This window comes from Engraulis encrasicolus, chromosome 20 (assembly GCF_034702125.1).
Source record: "Engraulis encrasicolus isolate BLACKSEA-1 chromosome 20, IST_EnEncr_1.0, whole genome shotgun sequence".
Lineage (NCBI taxonomy): Eukaryota > Metazoa > Chordata > Actinopteri > Clupeiformes > Engraulidae > Engraulis > Engraulis encrasicolus.
In genome coordinates this window covers 28507534-28522272 of record NC_085876.1, presented here as the reverse complement: position 1 = coordinate 28522272, position 14739 = coordinate 28507534, and the positions used below count along the sequence as shown (strand labels likewise).

Below are 14739 nucleotides of genomic sequence, written 5' to 3'. Positions count from 1 at the left end.
CAAAATACCACGACGCGAGAAATGCCTTGCGTATGTATCACAACTGTCATCGGCCCGTTGCCAGGAGTAGAGTGCACAAGCTCGCATAAACCTCGGCAAAACCTTGCGTTGGGCAATAGTTTGCAAAGTAGGTCAGGCACATAGATGGGTAGCTTGTGCATTGTTCGAGCAGGGGGAATCAGTGCCTTCATGTATTGATTATTTCGACCTAAAAACAAAAAAGTGGATAGCCTGTGCGCTGTATGCGCCATTGTCTAACTATATGCCCTATAGACTCATGTTTCAATATCACATTTACAGTTTTTATGAGTACGTCACAAATCACTAGGCTATTCATTTAACGAACCATACAAGTAAGAAGTTACCCCCCAATTGGTGACCCACAAACAGTAAGACAGTTTAGGTTGTCGTTTGGGGATACACTCAAGTCGTTTGGGGATACACATCCTCAAGGACTATACAAAAGAATGAATCCAATAATGTCGTTGGCTACACTTGCATGATACTAAAACAAGATATTGGATGAACTTTCAAAGGTTGACTTGACGACACAAAATCATATGAGTCATCATCCAGACATCATTGTTCCTCTGGTAATCCAGTGCGCTCGAGGTGGAAGAGTGAGTTAATATGGCTGGCCACAATTTATCTGTCAATGTTGTGAGCTCGCCTTGTGCTGCCGACACGACGCGCATAACAACCCATTTAGTTCCCATCATTTTAGAGCTTCTTGTCCCCTCCCCTCCAGACACAGACAACAACATACACCTTAATAGGGGCGCGTCTCCGACACAGCCGCCGACCAATAACCCGTCTGTCTGGGCAGAGACCAAGGGGATGAGTACTTGTCGAGGCCCAATCAGCGCTTTTGTGTTGCCTGCCGGTGCCGGGGACTGGTCGTGAGGAGCTACTGTAGCGCTTCAGGATCGGATAGTGAACCCGGAGCCAGTGGAACCTGAAGGGTAAAGGAGAATAAGGTGAGTCCGAGGATATATGCGGGGCCTTGCCCATGTAGTTGGCGGGTTTCAAAATAGAAACGTTGCGGTTACATTGTTGCGCGTGCTGATGGTTGTCCTGAAGATTGCGAGCCATGGCGTGCAAGGTTACGGGGTGATGATTTGGTTGGATCAATTATGGTGCAAAGCCAGACAATAGCATAGCAGCTTCGCTAGTTCAAATGCTGCGGCTATGCTAGCAAGCTATCAGTATCCAACAGTTCAGAGTGCCTGGCTAATACTATTAAAATGCCCCGAGAAGCCCTCCTACACGTTACAACAGACGGCAGCCCTTCACGTGTGCGCTGTTTACGCATTAACTGCGAATTCGAGGATTAGCGGTGGGAAAGTTGCATGGCGAAATGTAACATTTTAATGTTTCAAATCCGTTTCATTGTTTCATCTCGTGTCTCTGGGGGTTAACCCAGATTGGCGGAGAGAGCCTTGCGTCCTCCTGGTTGCGCGAGAAGGCTACAGTTGCAGCGCAGCGGCACACAATGCACATTAGCGAATTACTACACCATATCACGATTCTAATGTCACTCTTCTGGGTATTTATTTTACATTGACATCTTGTAACGGTGTTCGAGGTGTAGCTGAAGGTGCTTTTGGAGTCACTTTCCCGGTTTACAGTGTTTAGGGCGCAAGGAGTGAGGCTAGTGTACGGTGAGACGATGGCTGTACAATTAGAGGAAAAAAAGAATCCGAAAATGCATCAGCCATTTACGTAAGTGAGGACGTTCTCTCAACTCCATATGCACGCAAATGGCTGCCCAGCAGTTGACATGCGTGAGACTGAAATTTAATTCCGACGTGAAGCCATGTATTGATTGTAACCAACAGGGAGCCACTGATCAACTGCGGGAGATGACGTTTGGAAAGAAACGCAGATCAATATTGGATATGCCGTCTATTATTCTTGGTGCGGCAAAACATGTCAGAAGTGAGCAAGCTCCCAATATATAGGCTAGCGTACCAACACTTCTGTAAGTTGCAAAACCGACCCGTTGACTCTCGTGGCTTTTGGAAATCTTTTATGAGAGTCAGTTGTTTCTAACTTGGCAGCAGACTACTACAACTGTGCGATTATTTCAAGTCACATCTTTAACAGCGTTTTGGCCTGACCAAGCGCTATTGGGTGTGTGCGTAACAGTCCAGATATAACCAAGTTATAACGTAGAAACTTTGTCGGCTTTAAGGAGATCACAGAAAGTTTGTGATGCCATAAGTATTGGCGAACCATGTTGTTCTGCAACAGTCCTGTTATGACACACTCATTTTTTGGAAGGGGGTGTTATGCAGTTTTTTTGTTTTTGTTTTGTTTGTAAACATTTGGTAATGTAAAGCCTATTCTATAGGCCTACTATTTGATCTTCAGACTGATCTGATATAGTATGAATTGTCTTTTCTTTGCTTGTTTCTGAATCAAAAGTTTTTCTGAAGTGTAAACACTTTTGGCCACTTCTTTTTCTGACTCATTAAAAACAAAGATTGGGGGGCCATTTATGTGGTTCTATAGTTTGACACCTGTGTTACTGTTCCCACAATGAACTCTTGGCTTTCAGTAGTTTGTCATGGGAGTGAGAGTTGAGTAGGCTATGGCATGTTAAAGTGAAGGCTCTACCTGCGTGTGTTTGGTTACTTGTGTAAGATGTGGAGTCTGTGTACATTTGACCACCACCTGCATTCCATCATATTGTGCTAGCCTTCACTCAGCAATGCAATGTGATTTATCCTGTTGTCGGGATGGGCTTTTGAAATACAGAAAAAAGTTTTTAAAACAGAAAGCACTCATACCTGAAGGAGATTGTTCTCTCTAACTCGCTCTCGCTCTCGCTCTCTCTATCTCTCTCTCTCTCTCTCTCTCTCTCTCTCTCTCTCTCTCCAGCTTTTTCCCTCTCCCTACACACACACACACAGACTTTTTTTTTTTACTTTGCTTGCTTTCTTTCCTTCTTTGCATAGACCCTCAGGAGTGCCTTAACACTGTTCTTATTGACTTCTTTGCTCAAAGCCATTTTGTTTAGATCACTCCACCGCCCTTCTTTTCTCTGCAGACAGAAAAGAAACTTGGCAATGGCTGGCTGGTATTTATTTTTCTCCCCCCCCCACACTCTCTTTCGCCCACTTTTCTTTCTTTACTTTTCTTTTCTTTTATTTCCCCTTCTCCATTGGTGCCATTCATTTTATGACTTCAGTGGTGTGTGGATGTCTGCCTCCAGTCTCCAGTGCCCCCCAGCTTATGGGCACAGGGCCGTGCGAGAGATTTCATGCCGCATGCACACTTTAATTTCCATGGTGCGGTGCCCACCTTATCTCTCTGCTGGCGGCGGTGACAGCAGTGGTGGTGGAGGGGTAAGGGGAGGTGGTGCTCCCCGGTATCCTAAACCCCCTTGGGCAGTCCCCATAGGCCCCACAGCAGTCCGTCTTCATGCTGTGGTTTCCAAGCCTGGAGGACAAGACAGACTAGACCAGTGGTTTTCAAAGTGGGGGCCGGGGACCCCTGGGGGAGGGGGCGTGAGGGGTTGCCACGAGGGCCGTGGCAAGATGGAAGAAAACGTATAACAAAACTAAATAAATAATGGAAAAATTGGTGTACAGCAAAATAAGTGATAATAAGCTTATACGATATTCCCATTACTTTAGACTTGCATAATAATCCATTGCATCTCTGAACATCGTTACAATTCCCTTTTTTATATGCCAATGGGGCACTGACACAGATAGACTGTGTTTGTGAAAGGGGGTGCACAGAAAAAAATATTGTGGCATGACCCATGTAAGGGGGACCTTGGCTGGAAGCTGTATATGTGGGGCCTTGTCATGGTAAAGTTTGGGCACCCCTGGACTAGACGGACATCTTCTCACCACCAGCTCTAAGAGTTATTGTTATGCGCTTTTGTTTGTTGCGGTTGTCATTAGTGAGGGCAGATGAAGTGACAGGAAATCTTAATTGTGATTATGAAAAGTACTGAGATCATCTTTTGAACAGCAGATGTGTAAGAGTAGTTGTTATTGTGTCTATAGTGGTTGTTGATTATCAGGCGTTATATAGTTAATAAAGCAGTCATAAACATGTGTTTGTTTACGTTACTTGCTTATATTTGGTGGGGGTTATTGTGTTTTTGTTTGGTTTGTTGTCATCAATTCTCGTAGATGTAAGCTTACATTAGATGTGAATTGTCACACTATATTGTACAGTATAAGTAGTGCTGATGTCTTGAGCAGCCATCAGATGCGAAAGAAGAAAATGATGGAGAAATAAATATAGAAATTGACAGATATCTGGGTTTAGTTAAAGTTGTGCAATAGTAATAGTGATAACAATGATGCATTTGTCTTCACTTACTTAGTGGGACCTGCCTTAAAACCAAGCCAGGAGTCACCGTATTGGATTTTTAGGAGCTGAGTGTGGACTTGGGGCCTGTTTTGAAAGCGCTGCTCTTGTCTCGAGTTTACAGAATAATGGGATTCTTTTTTCCGCAGCTACTTCTGTGTTTGATTTGTGCGGTAACCTAACCTAACATCAGCCTCATGTCGTCACTGCAGATGAGAGAGAGAGAAAGCTTGCACGCGAGAGAAAGAGAGCTTTTTGGCTCGCCTGTAGCCAAAAATGTGGCCGCCATGGAAGGTGATAGAGAGAATTGACACAGAAGTAGCCGGGGTTCCTGTTTCAGTAACAAAACGGGACTTCTAGGAATTAAACGAAAAAATCACAAACACCCCCCACCCCATCCCAGAAGTGGGCTTTAGCAGACGAAACAAAAAAAAGCGCAAAAGCTTCATAATCACAATACCCTGTTCTCTCTCCAAGCACCTGGATCTGAATATGATGTCGTAAAAAAGAAGTCTTGGCAATGTCCACTGCATCGTAATAGAAAGAGAGGGAGAGAGAGAGAGAGAGATAGGGAGGGGGAAATAAGAGAGAGAGAGTGTGCAAGAGACAGACAGACAGAGGGTGCATGTTGTGTGCAGCGAAGAGAGAGTATCCCTGTGTGTTAGATGTTCCGAGAGTTGACCTCCATGACCTTGTGTCGTGCTCTTTTGTGCCACAGTTTTGTAGGGACAGGCCAAGCATAATTGGGCCTTGAATGGCCTCCTGACCCCAGCCATTATGAAGGGTCAACGAAAAACAAAAGGGCCCTTAAGCTTATTTATTTATTTATATTCTTTTTAAATGTATTTATTTATTTCCCTTGAACACACAGACAGAGAGGGACCGAGAGAGAGAGAGGTCAGTGGCAGAGAGAGTGGCCTGTGTGTAGCAGGAGCTCGGCTGGAGTGGTGGCTTTGGAAGAGGCGGATTAGTGTCGGCTGGCTGGAGGGCTGGGTCAGTCCTTGCTCTTGCTCTCCTCTGACCACCTCTCCTCCCCTCTCCTCTCCTCTGCCATCCTCTCCTCCCCTCTCCCCTCCTCTGCCATCCTCTCCTCCCCTCTCCTCTCCTCTCCTCCTCTCTCCTATCCTCTCCTCCTCTCTCCTCTCCTCTCCTCTCCTCTCCTCTCCTCTCCTCTCCTCTCCTCTCCTCCCCTCTCCTCTCCTCTTCTGTCCTCCCCTCTCCTCTCCTCTCCTCTCCTCTCCTGTCCTGTTCTCTCCTCTGCTATCCTCTCCTCTCCTCTATCCTCCTCTCCTCTGTTCTCCTATCCTGTCCTGTCCTCTCCTCTATCCTCCTCTCATCTGCTCTCCTCTCCTCTATCCTCCTCTGCTCTCCTCTCCTGACTTGTCCTGTCCTCTCCTCTATCCTCCTCTCCTCTCCTCAGCTCGCCTCTATCTCTCTCGCGTGCTCCTCTGTGCTTCCCTCAGTGCTCGCGTTCAGCCCTAACACACGATATAGTGCGTCCGTGCCGTGCTCCCTGCCACTGCCCGATGACCTCATTTCCTGTCTTGTCCTATAGACGGGGAAAAAAAAATCAGTAAATGCCCAGAATGGCCCCTCCCACTTTCAAGGCAACTGGTTCTCTCAAAGGCGTCTTACAAAAGCAAATATTAACACTTTCCTGGCCACTGCCAGAGACGAGGTGAAACGAGGGAATGGAGAGGCACAGTGATATAAATATTGAAATGAAAAAAAGAACAGCAGCCAGTGATTGTCACAGCCAATAGAAATATGGAAATGAAAAAAAAACAGCGGCCATCGATGACCTGTGTCGTTACTGCCTGCCCTCTCGGCCCCTCCCAATTTCAAGGCACTGGTCTCAATGACGTTTTAGAAAGGCAAATATTAACACCTTCCTTGCCACTGCCAAAGACGAGGGAGTTGAGTGAGTCACAACAATAGAATTGTGAAATGAAACAAAGATGTGTTTTTCGGAGAGAGCGGTAAGCAAACCCACACTGTGGCTTTGCTCAAGTCACCTATGAGGCTTCTTCACTTTCTCGTCTATTGTCTATTGTTGGCTGCTGTGTTTAAAAAAAACCTTCAAGCTTTACCCCCTCTCACGCTGGTAGACATCTGTTTTCACAGCGACCATGAGACGTGCGAACAACAGCCATGCAATATTGAGTAGGTGAAAGTAGCTCTAGGCAGTGTTCACCACCCCCCCATTTGGATTTTGGATTGGGGAGGCAGACAGCGGGGGGCTCGCTCCTCAGTCAGACACCCCCAATCAGTCGTGCAGGGAACTCACTCAATGATGAAACTACCCCCCAGCTACTTTTAACATCACACAGTCAATTGTGCAGTGCTGATTCAACACCTAGGAGACCAGCTGTAAGAGTGTTAAATTCAACTTGAATGTTGAATTGGCGTTGAAAACTGTGCAGCGAGGGCGAGTGAAGGATTTTGAGCGACACCCCCCACCACCACCACCACCCTCCCTTTCTGCTACTTAAATATCGACGAGGGAGGTGTGCAGGATTGTGGAGTAGTAGTAGTGGGGGTGGGGGGGGGTCTCCCTTGATGATGATGAAGCACCCAGCATCCTTCCCATGGCCCCTCCTTTCACTATTTTCAGTGGTGGGGGGGCTACACATTAAGGCACCTCACCGCTGCCTTAATATCCACGAGGGAGGGGTGCAGGCTGGGTTTCGGAGTAATGAGATGGGGACAGGGGGCCTTGATGAGGCACCCACCATCCTCCGCCTCCCCCTTCCCGCTATTTTCGCATCGAAGATGGGACGGGGAGGGGGTCATGTAGTGCTGGAATTTTTCGGAGAAGCACCCACCTATCTCACCCTCCCACCCTACTACTACCCCCTTCATCAAGGGGTGGGGGTGTGTGGGTTTTTGGATGGTGGAGGTTTCCACCCACCCACCCCACCCCACTACTGTTCCCATCGTCGATCGGTGGGGGAAATGCGTGTTTTTTTTGGGATGGTGGGGGTCTCTCCTCTAGTGTCTCCTCTGAATCCCCCCACTCTCATTTTCCGTCCTCTACTTACACCAAATTAAGAGATGAATGACTGCTGTTTGAGAGCAGCGAAATCAGTATAATTAGCTCTTAATCAGGAAAATTAAGTTTATTTAAAAATCCGCCCAAGTGAAAATCCTTTGAGGGGGAGTGAGTGAAGGGGAGAGAGAGAGGGAGTGAGAGAGAGAACGAGAGAGTAAGAGCAAGAGTGAGCAAGAGCGCGTGTTTGCGATTTTCACTGGCACGTGCTTACTAATTGATATGTGATGTTAATGAAAGCCTACGAAGTGTGGCAATAAACAAGGGATTCATCTCTCACAGCAAGCAAAGTAGGAAGACAATGGAAGATAATAAAATAAAATAAAGAATACGTGTTTGAAATATTTCTACCAACACGTGCATGGATTTGGATTTTAAAACATCTGTGACACCATAAGATAATAGTACAATAGCTTCATGTGCATCAGCTATTAAACATGAGCTTCTCCTCTTTAAGCCAATGCACAATCTGCATGTTTTTGAGAGTGCGATTTTTCTTGTTATTACTTGCTAATTGTGGTATTTTTCTTAATCATTAGAATTGAGGACGTGTTTTTTTTCACAGTTTTTTTTTTGGGGGGGGGGGGTGTCTTTTTAGACTTCATTATGGACAGGACCGTATGAGAGGTAGACGGGAAGCGAATGGGGAGAGAGACAGGGAGGGGTCGGCAATCGAACCCGGGTCAGCCGCATGGCAGGAGAGTGCCCTACCGGATGGCCACGGCAGGGCCTGAATTGAGGACTTTTTACTTTCAATCATGCCAATTAAGCGTACTAATTTGATTATTGATGAGGTGGCTATGCATATTTTAATCCATTTTGTGCGGGCACGTTTTGGTCAATGTTACTTCAGAGCAGACCAAGCTAATACCACCTAACTTCAATCTTTTGAGGTGTTGGAATGTTTTCTGTGTGTCCTTGAAATTGTTACCCCACCCAAACTCTAACTTGCTCCCCTCTCCTCACCTCCTCTCCTCTCTTCCCCACATCTCCTCTCCTCTCCGCTCCTCTCTTCTCACTGCTCCTCTCCTCTCCGCTCCTCTCTTCTCACCGCTCCTCTCCGCTCCTCTCCTCTCCTCTCCTCTCCTCTCCTCTCCTCTCCTCTCCTCTCCGCTCCGCTCCTCTCCTCTCCTCTCCTCTCCGCTCCTCTCTTCTCACCGCTCCTCTCCGCTCCTCTCCTCTCCTCTCCTCTTTCACCTTCCTCACTCTGTTTGGAAGTCATACCAACTCTCCACCTCGCCAGCCCCAACCCAACTGCTCTGCTCCCCTCCTCCAACGCTCTGCCAAACCAATCACCACCCTCTCAGTCCCCCAACCACCCTATACCTCCTCTACTCCCCTCCTTTTCCTTTCACCTCCCACGCCATGTTTGGAAATTGTACCAACCCCACCCAACACCTTTGTTCCCCTTCTTCACCCTCTACGCCCCCCCCCCCCCCCGCCTCCCAAGTCCTATACCATCTTACCCCCTCTTCTGCTTACGTCTTTCAACCTCTTCTAAACCAAATGCCACTGCCTCCTCTGCCCCTCTCCCCCCACCCTCCTCTTTTTTTGGGCTGCTGTGCCTTTGCCTGTGTCCGTGCCGGAGGTGGATGGATATCTTTGCTTCCCTTTCTCACCCTCCAAACACCCCCTGCCCAGTTCTCACTAGCCCATCCCACCATGTCCCCTTCTCTCCTCTCCTCCTTCACCATTCCCACTCTCTACTCCCCTCCGTCACCCAAACCCCCCAACCTTCCATCCCACCTCATTCTCCACTCCCCGACACACACACACACACACACACACACACACACACACACACACACACCCCTCTTCGCTGCCGTGCCCAAGCCGGAGGTGGATGGATGCCTGCACTCCTCACTGATGGTGCCGGTGTCCTTGAGAAAGGTTACGCAGAGTACAGTAGGCACACCTACCCTACTCTACCCTACCCTACCCTACCCATCCCTCTGTGTTTGGAGCCTAGCCGAAGCTCCAGCCCTAGTCTAGCCTTGCATGGTTGCTCTCCCTGAGCTTGTTGTCTTTCTCTCGCTCTGTCTTGTCTATGTGGTTTGTCTTTTGTTGTTGTTGTTGTTGTTGTTTTTTGCCTGCATTCATCCTCTCATCAGTTGCTGCATTTTTTTTTAAAGGTTTTTTTGTGTGTGAATTTGTTTCATAACACTCAATGGACACTAAAATGGAATGACCATGGTGTGAAAAATAGAACTGACTGTTTTGTTATTGTCATTCATGGGTTACCAACTTATAGTCACCCACTAATAAATGTCTAACATTTGGAATTATTAGGCTACTTCAATTTCAATTATCAAATGATCAACTTCAATTCAACCAAATTGCGCCTTTTTTAAAAAGTTGACGCTTCGCCCTCGTCACCTCATGGCCCTAGTGGTATTTATAGTATGTTTTGAGCACGTGTGTGTGTGCGTGTCACTGAACATGTGTGTGTGTTTTGTGTGCACTGACGGAACAGACCTTGTTAACACCTGAATGGGCCACAGTGTGTTCGGGATTGGGTTGGGTGGGGGGTGTTCTCGTGTAAAGCCAAGGCAAGGCAAGGCAAGGCAAGGCGGGCTGGTGCTGGTGCTGGAGCCTTATTAAACCCCACGCAGAAACAATCAGCCAGATGAATGGCTCCCTGTGAAGTTTAATTAGCGCGCCTCCCCAACACTTTAGCTTGGATAAACAGCAGCGGGGAAAACGCACGCTGTACAGCACCGGGGCACACACACACACACACACACACACACTGTTGGCCACAGTTGCAAGCCCCACATTGGAAACCCTTACCTGTGGTAGTGGCTGCAAGACTCCAAGACGGAATATGTGATGGCCTCTTCTAAGTTGTAACCAGTTCAAACCTGTTCGAATTAGCAGGCCATCCCAACACGTTGTAGCTCGGATAAACAGTAGCGGGGAAAGGCACAGTGTACGGCACACAGCGCACACACGCACACTGGTGGCCAAAGCTGCAAGCCCCATATTGGAGCTGCTTACCTGTGGTGTTGGTGAATTATGGGGTTGGGGTTTCAGGGATGTTCATAACCAGGGTTCTAAACGAACTTTTTTCATCACCATCCAAAACGGCTAGTACATGTTTATTTTACTAGCCAAACACACACTCACTAATAGTCTTAAGTGGCTAGTAAGTTGGTCTTTTCTTCTACCAAGCCAAACTGATTTTTCACCAGCACTTGGCCAGTTGGCTGGTGTTGATTTAGAGCTGGTGGTGCTGGTGGTAGTGAGAGAGTTGGAGTGTACATAAGGACATTTTGCATTACTGGAGTCCCCAAATGAAAGTGTAGACGAGGCTGAACATTCAAAGACTCAGATTGATTGAAGACTGAATTTGTGACGCAAGCCCCCTCTCAGTTCAAATGAGTGGTCCCCTCCAACATTTTAGTTTGGGTATACAGGAGCACAGGACTGGCATACATTAGGCACAGCACTTTGCAGCCCAGAGGTGGACACAGCTAGTGCTTGAAGTGAAAAAAAGAGGTGCAGGAACCCTAATCATACAAAAATACCATCCAAAAAGAAGTGCAGGAACCCTGATTTTCTGACAGTCTCCTCAGTACCAAATCAGTACAAGTCACGTTTTTGTAGGCCTATTGCCTGCGTGCATTTTGAGAAGATCTGAGGGAACGCTGATGATGATAATCATGAGGAAGGGGAACTGGGTTCCCCTGAGCCCCCAACACTACACACACACTTCAAGCACTGGACACAACTGCAACCCACGCTGGATTACTTTGACCTTTGATGAACCATGAATCACTTACCTACAAGTATAGTGGTGGAGTTGGGGAGTTGGGTATGTGTCCATAAGGTTATGGTAGACTAGCCTCGCGAGCCATCCTACGTACTTCCGCCAAAGAATTGGCTCCACGTCTGTAGTCTGGCCGTGCTTCTCTGTGGAGTGCCTGGAGCAGTAGAATGTTGATCGCAACGCCCCCCCAGAAAAGGGGGAGGACGCTCGTGACAATGACGTACACATCTGTGCCAGAGCCATTGGTCTGCGCTATGTTGTTGTTGAGTAACTGCCAGCGATTGGGTGAGAGGTGTCCAATAATTTCAAACCATAACTGAGTGCAAACTTCCTGCTTCCTACAATCGCTTCAGAGCAAACAAATGCCAGACCATAAATACGAAATGAAATGGTAGTATTATGGCATGGTCAGGACCAGGCTAATGGTAGACTGGATTCCCAAACTGAATTTGAAGAGAACTCTAACCAAAGACACGGACACGAGATTGAATTTGTGATACCTGTTTCTTCTCAGTTTTAATCCAGTTCAAATTAGCAGGCCTTTCCAGCATTTTAACTTGCATAAACAGCATCAGGGAATGGCGTGCAGTCAGTGCACACACTGACACGGCACCAGAACACACACTGTTGACCACAGCTAAATCCCCAGTTGGATTCCTTTGGCCAAGCCTGTGAAGAGATGCTTACCAGTGGTGGGCTTTGGCGGGTTTCGTATGGAACTGTTGGACTGGAGTCCAAAAGGCTGAATAAGGACACGGACACACAAGAGTGCTTTTGTGATATCACTAGACTCAGTTCAGGGTTTCCCTCCAGCACTTTATTGTTAAGGTGCCCACCTTGACAAACACCTACCGGTGCCACCTCAACCAGGTCCCTTGAAAAGATTTAAGATATTGTTTTTTTGCAGATTTAAATTCTAAAGTTGTTTCACTGGCTAAACCCCAATCAAGTTAAAACTTTTCAGTATATGGATGCTGCAACCCCTATTGTATTCCTTTGACTGGGTCTGGGAAGAACTGCGTACCTCTGGTGGAGTTGGGGGATGGGAGGTCCTCAGAAGGATCAAAGGTTGCCAAGGCGCCTTTGTTTGTTCTTGTCTGCCTTTCCGTCTAGACTTTTTTTTTTCAAAGGCAGTTAATTGTATCGATTGTATTTATTTAAATTGGTTATTTTTACCTCTAATTAGAAAATATGAGGGAAGAAAATGAAGACTGGAGTCCTAAATCGAGTCATAGTGAAAGCTGAAAAAGGACAAGGTCATGGATGCCTGTCCTCAGTTTTTTTTTGTAAAGATTTTTTTTGGATCTTTTATGACTTTATTGATGATGGGACAGTGTGAGGGGTGGACAGGAAGCGAATGGGGAGAGAGACTGGGAGGGGTTGGCAAAGGACCCGGGCCGGTAATCTAACCCGGGTCGGCCGCATGGCAGACGAGTGCCCTACCGGTTGTGCGCGGCAGGGCCGCCTTTCCTCAGTTTTAACCAAACCTGCATTATCAAGCACAGCTACTATAAGCATGGACGGATGAATGGGAGCAGAGAGAATGCTCTTGGTCCGGACCTCTTGCAGTACCTGCCTGACATTTGATATCTACACAAGAGGCTATTGTCCACTTTCATCACAACAAGGCAGTTTGTGGCTGTCCGGCTCCATTTCCAGAGTTGGAACGAAATTGAATGCCCTTTACTGTCACTACAAATTCGTACAGTATGAGATTGAAAAGCGTCGCATTCTTCATTGCACCATGAAGCGCACCAGTTTTGTTGATGTTTGATGGTGTGAGGGCCATGAGTTAATGGTTCGGGAGTCTTGGAAATTGTCAGGGTCTTGGAGGTCTGCAGTTTGTGGGTTTGACTGCCTTAATCAATAATCTACACCCTCTTTGTTCCGGGGGTTGTAACCAATACCTTGTACCTAAAAATGAATAGTATTTAATGCACAACAATGATCAGTTCAATGGCACCAGCTAAGTGTCTTTTAATGTAGAAGTTGGAAAGGGCTTTTTATGGCCGAAGTTCAACTGGACTGAGGGTGTGTGGGGTGGGGGGTGTGTGTGGTGGTTCTCACTTCCTTATTTTGTGGTGGCCAGGTGTGATTGGCTAATCCGCGAGTGTCCCGCTCGTGGTATGAGGTGATTGGATGGAGGAGGGTGGAACGCAATGGAACGGAAGGGTGGAGAGGTGGATGGGGGAAGTGAAGTGAGAAATAAAGAAGTTGAGTTATTTTAAGGGATGGTGGACTGAATGACTGACTGACTCGACGTGAATCAGTTTTTGAGTGATGACAAAGAAAGAAGTTTGAATGGAGGATGATGGACAAAAGAAGCAGCTCAAGGAAGATGGATGACGGATACGGTTATGTCTCCTTAAAAAGCTATCAGCTCCTCTTTGTGTCGGCACCCCTTTGTTAGCATCACTCATACCTTCCATTAGCTTCTCCAACATTTATCCAGGGGTATCCCTCTGTTCACTTAGCTGGGCGACTGACGTTTCGAGAGGGAAAAATCCCCAAGATTCCCAGATTTTTTTTTTACCTTTTAGAATGTATCCAGATAAAACTGCCTCCAAGTACCCGTATGCAGGACCGGATTAAGATTGTCTGGGGTCCCTCGGCTAAAGGTTGCTGTGGGCCCCCCTGGAGGGCAAATTTCGCCACAAATTTACATAGACAGTGTCACAATTGCAAGATAGGAATTAAAGATATCGTGTCTACCAACTGTACTGATTTTTTTCCCGTATTGCATCTTGTCACAATTCTGCAATTTTTTAACTTTTGGCCAATCAGGGGTCCCCTGGCAAGTGGGGGCCCATTGACTGCAGCCATATCTAGCCTGTGTGTTAATCCGGCCCTGACCATATGTGTGTTCCACATTTCCACTGTGAACTCTACAGCGTAGTGGAGCTGAGTCACCTCAGCACTGCCTGCCTGCCTGGCTGGCTGGCTGACTGGAGCATATTTGGACCAGCTGTTTCCCAAATGGCAGTATTGTTCTGCCTTACAAAGGCAAAGTGCAGTAACTACATATTTAGACAAAATTGAGTTAAGACTGAAATTGGTCTTCATTGCGCATTCTTTATCTTGTGATAAAGCCTTATGGTACAAATGTGTCTGGTTTTGGAGATGTTACTTTGTAATTAACTAGAATATCCAAACGTATATAAAACTTACTAGCCACTTTGACCTATTGGCGAGTGTGTGTTTGGCTATTAAGATTAACATCATTTTAAGACCATTTTGGCTGGTGATGAAGAAAGTTAATTTTGAGCCCTGTCTAGGGATGCAACTTTTATATTTTTCCAATGTTCTGAAATGTTCAGTGTGTAAGGTGTCTGGCATCAGGTGAAAAGGACCAGTTCACAATATCTTTCAATGCTTAAAGCTTAACTGGTGGTATAGTGTGGACATGGGGAAATGGAAGTTCCTCCTGAAGAGCAAGCAAGTTCCTCACGTGTATGAGTTTAACGTTCTTGCGTTCCAATGAGCGGGAATTATAAATAGTCTGTGTGTGTGTCTGTGTGTGTGTGTGTCTGTGTGTGTGTGTGTGTGTGTCTGTGTGTGTGTGTGTGTGTGTGTGCGTGCACACGCAAAT

At 46.8% G+C, this 14739-nt stretch overlaps 1 protein-coding gene across 7 annotated transcripts in view; it reads left to right on the top strand.

Moving 5' to 3' along the window:
- Positions 1-442: 442 nt before the first annotated feature.
- The window catches only part of gatad2b (GATA zinc finger domain containing 2B), a 92990-nt gene continuing 78693 nt past the window's right edge, over positions 443-14739 (top strand). The window contains exon 1 of one of the 7 annotated variants that reach the window (XM_063185718.1): positions 443-977. The gene's annotated coding sequence lies outside the window, so the exon portion shown is untranslated. The remainder of the gene's footprint in view (positions 978-14739) is intronic. The other 6 variants (XM_063185719.1, XM_063185717.1, XM_063185721.1 and 3 more) reach the window with 6 other exon arrangements.